The sequence below is a fragment of the Eschrichtius robustus genome, chromosome 20 (assembly GCF_028021215.1).
Source record: "Eschrichtius robustus isolate mEscRob2 chromosome 20, mEscRob2.pri, whole genome shotgun sequence".
NCBI lineage: Eukaryota > Metazoa > Chordata > Mammalia > Artiodactyla > Eschrichtiidae > Eschrichtius > Eschrichtius robustus.
Genome location: NC_090843.1, coordinates 61,818,027 through 61,822,107, shown reverse-complemented (window position 1 = coordinate 61,822,107; position 4,081 = coordinate 61,818,027). Strand labels below are relative to the sequence as shown.

Sequence of the window (4,081 nt, the reverse complement as noted above, 5' to 3'; positions counted from 1 at the left end):
GATTAAAATATACACACTACTATATATAAAATAGATGAACAACAAGGACCTACTGTACAGCACAGGGAACTATACTCAGTATCTTGTAATAACCTATAAAGGAAGATAATGTAATTGTAAATGTAAATAGATATAGATATATAGATATTCAAAGTTTATCAGTACTCAGTAGAATAACACAGGTGAACCAGACAAATTCAGTTTCTCTTCAGGAAAAGCATAACAAACAATGTTTAGGATGTCAGAAGACTCAACAAATACCACTGTCTAGAAGCCACTCAGAAAATTTTTCTGCTGTCAAAGCCTTCTGTTCTTCAAAAGTCACCATCTACCAGCTGAAGATTTTATATGCAGGTACCAAATAGTGTGAACTTTAACTTTAACTTGTACTTTTTCCATCAGCTTTTCGCTTGGAAGTTTCCTCCTTTGCCTTTGCAGAATCCTTTGCTTTATCCCCATTCTTGGGTGCTTTGGAGCTGGAAGCAGTTTTCTTGTCTTTGTCCTTTGCTGTGTTCTCTGAGGTTTCTGTAGTTGAGGGACAGCTGTCAAAGCCTCCTGAGAGGGCATCAATGGGGTCTTGGGCATCTGCAGGTTTCTTTGATGCCTCAGGTTTCTTTGGAGGTGGCGTCGCTGATTTGCCCTCATCGTCATCATCCAAGAGATGTCGATATTCAGGTGGGATGGTGCCATCCCTTTCTCCCAGTTTGTCTCTGTGTTCAGCTTTCACCTTTTCCTTGACTTTATCCTCTAGGGGTTTGTTCCCACCTGGGTCAGGCTGTCTTTGCCCGAGCCTGTCAGAAAGGTGATGGAGGGCACCGTCAAGTTCTTTGTCATCACTCTGCGGAGTGTCAGGGGGTGGACCTGCATAGTGGGTGGTTGGAGCTGGGGTTTGGGAAACTACTTCAGAGATGACAGCCGAAAGTTTAGCGTCTTCAAATTGAAGAGACGAAGTGTTTGGGGGAACGGTGAAGTCCTTGGACAAAGCATTAAGGAGGAAGTCTTCACTCAAGGGTGGGAGTGGTTCCTTGGGCTCTTTTATATCTATAGTTATAGATATAGATATATAGATATCTCTATCTATATATATCTATATATATCTGATTCACTTTGCTGGACACCTGAAACTAACACAACATTGTAAATCAACTACACTTCAATACAAATTTTTTAAAAATAAAATATTTAAAAAGCCACCTAGAAAAAAAACAAAACAAAACCAAAAACATGGCATCCTAAACTGGAAAGATTTAGTTTCAAAAGACCCACAGTGTTCTTCATTTTACAACTAGTAAGTAAGCTTATACATTTAAAACAGACAAAAGAAGGATCCACCATGTAGAGAACTGCTCAGTCCCCTAATTTCGAGATGCCATTGAGAATTCACTCGTTAGAAACACTTTTTTTTCTACAAAGATTTCTTGAGCATCTACTGTGTGCCAGGCTCTGTGTTAGACGCCAGAGTTATAAAGAGGAATAGGCATAGTCCCTATCCTAATGCTTGTCACTGCCTACACAACAAGAGAGTCACACCCATGGCTTTTGAAGACCAGTGAGATCCCTGCTGGGCCAACAATGGGAGCAGAGGATTCTGGGAGCAGAGGAAGGAGAGTCGTTCTGCCTGGGGCTCCGGTATCTGGAAAGCATCGTGAACGAGGTAGTACTGAGGGTAAATGAATAGGCAGTAGGAAGAAGGCAAACGATGTGCTTGGCCATTAGTGGGTAACCTGGTGCTTCTAGATCATAAAGACACGAGACTGAAACAGTAAGCTGGTGTGTGATAATGAAAGTCTTTAATGTAAAGACTTTGGGCTTTATCTCTTAGGCAGTAGAAATCCCTGGATATTCTTAAAAACAACATCATGGCATGATTAGAAGTCTAATGAAATAAGAAACAGCAACCAACTGAATCATTCCTAAATGATCAAGACTAGATTCAAACAAACTCCAAATCTAACCAGAATTTAAAAGTATTTTAGATATGAGACTAATAGCATATAAAATGTAAGGAATCCCATTTTTTTGATTAAGACAGAAAGAAGAGTGCACAAATGATTTTCATTCAAGTTCAGTCTTAAGCCTAACTTCTTATCTGGTGCTTTTACAGAGAAAAGGAAACCAGTCTCCCAGATTTAAATTTTGATACCCAAGGTAGATCTGACTTTGTAGCCAGGACACAAAGCCCCTTAGTGATGTTAGTATTTTTCTTCTGGTTCAAGATTCCATTTTCCTCCAGGTCAGTGAAAGAAAGCACTTCTGTCACACACTCACCATTATCTACTTTTTTTCTCTTGATTCCTGGTATATGCAGCATGTGGGAAAAAGACCATGGTTCCCTGATCCACCTTTGTCCTCATTAATGTGTCTTATTTAAATGTTTAGACTTCTGATTTTTAGTCCAGAAAAAAAGACGTTTTACTCTTTAAATTTATATATGCCACCCAATGCCCTGAAGTGCTAGAATATACCAGACTTTTCTTTCTCCCTTCCTTCCTTCCTTTCCTCCCTCCCTCCTTCTCTTCCTTCCTTCCTTATTACAATTATTAAGAATTTTGAAGATATTGGCAATAATTTTCAGACACCAGACTTTCTCCTAATAATCTAGAATCAGTCTAGGACCAACTTAGAATCTCTGGATCTTTATGAGTAATGGAGAATACTTCTAGGAACACTTTTCAGAGGCCTAGGAATGTTCCTCTCCAGCTAAGACATCTCCCAGCCACACCTCCATGTGTCTGTAAACACATGTTCCTCAGACACACCCTGGTCTTCATCAGCCTCCCTAATAAAGCAGTGCACACATTAAGGCCCATCTGGTCTGCCCTTAAAGCAAGTCTCTGCAGGCATCAGAGGAATCTTCTGCCCACTTCCATCTGTCAGTTCACTAACTGCTGACACTACCCGAGGCCTCAGAACCATGTCTACCAGAGTTGGGAAGAGATCTTAGAGACCATCTAACCCGTATGTGTTCACATTTTATTTTTGCAACAAACTCTTTTCTTCAAATTAGTATCTCAAGATCAAATTTAAAACATCTTAAGAGAGCTCACTGCTTGATATAAAACACGTAAAAGTGGTGGGAAAACTTAAGTTTTCCTTCCCCCCCCCCCCCACCATGGGTCTGAAAGGCAAAACCCTTGGGCCCTGCAGAGCCTAGTTTGAAAACCAATGGCTAATTGAACTCTCTCCTTTCATAAGTGATGAAACAAAGGTTCAGACACATGAAGCCATCTGCCCAAGGTCACACCATTTGAAGAGAAGTCAGTATCCTAATTCTAGTCTGATTTATCCCAAAGCCTCAGGTCCTTCCACAGGGTCCTGCATGCCGCCCACCTTCCACTGCTGGAGGCTTATCCCCAGTGGTTTCTACCAAGGTAGAATTGTGGACGTTCATTTTGATGATCTATTTGCTTGGTAATAAGCCTTGTTATATTATTTTTTTCTCTTTCTTAAGAAGTACAACTCACAGTTTTGCTTGTGAAGTACAAGTTGTTTTTTGTGTTTTTTTTGGGGCGGGAGGATTTTTTTGCATCTTGTACCTAAAGCAATGAAGTCTGGCCCAGGAGCACATATTCATCAGTGTGATGTAGACTTCTACCTGTATTTCTTTTGGTGAATTTTCTACTCACACCATAGCTAGTGTCGACCATGTTTATGAATGTTTCATCCTCTCTGGCATGGTTGACTTTTTCATCTTGCTGGAGATGCTTCCACATAGCGTGATTATATAGTTTATCTTCTAAACTGGGACATTTTTGAGAGTAAAAGGGGATTCAACTAATTACTAACCTGGGACAACAGGTGTAAACCAGGACTGTCCTGGACAAACCAGGACATCCCACAGCCGGCATGAAGTTGAAGAAGTTTCAGTTGGGTAGAGCAATATGCTTTTTTTAAAAACATTTTTAAAATATTAAAAAATAGTTAATTTACAATGGTGTGTTATTTTCAGGTGTATAGCAAAGTGATTCAGTTACACATATCTATCTATTCTTTTTCAGATTCTTTTCCATTATAGGTTATTACAAGATATTGAATATAGTTCCCTGTGTTATACAGCAGTTCCTTGTTGTATATCTCCTTT

General features: G+C 39.8%; 1 pseudogene; it reads right to left on the bottom strand.

Annotated features, from left to right (window-relative positions):
• Window positions 1-379: 379 nt before the first annotated feature.
• On the bottom strand, window positions 380-3,713 carry LOC137755588 (calpastatin pseudogene; annotated as a pseudogene).
• Between the last annotated feature and the right edge of the window lie 368 nt (window positions 3,714-4,081).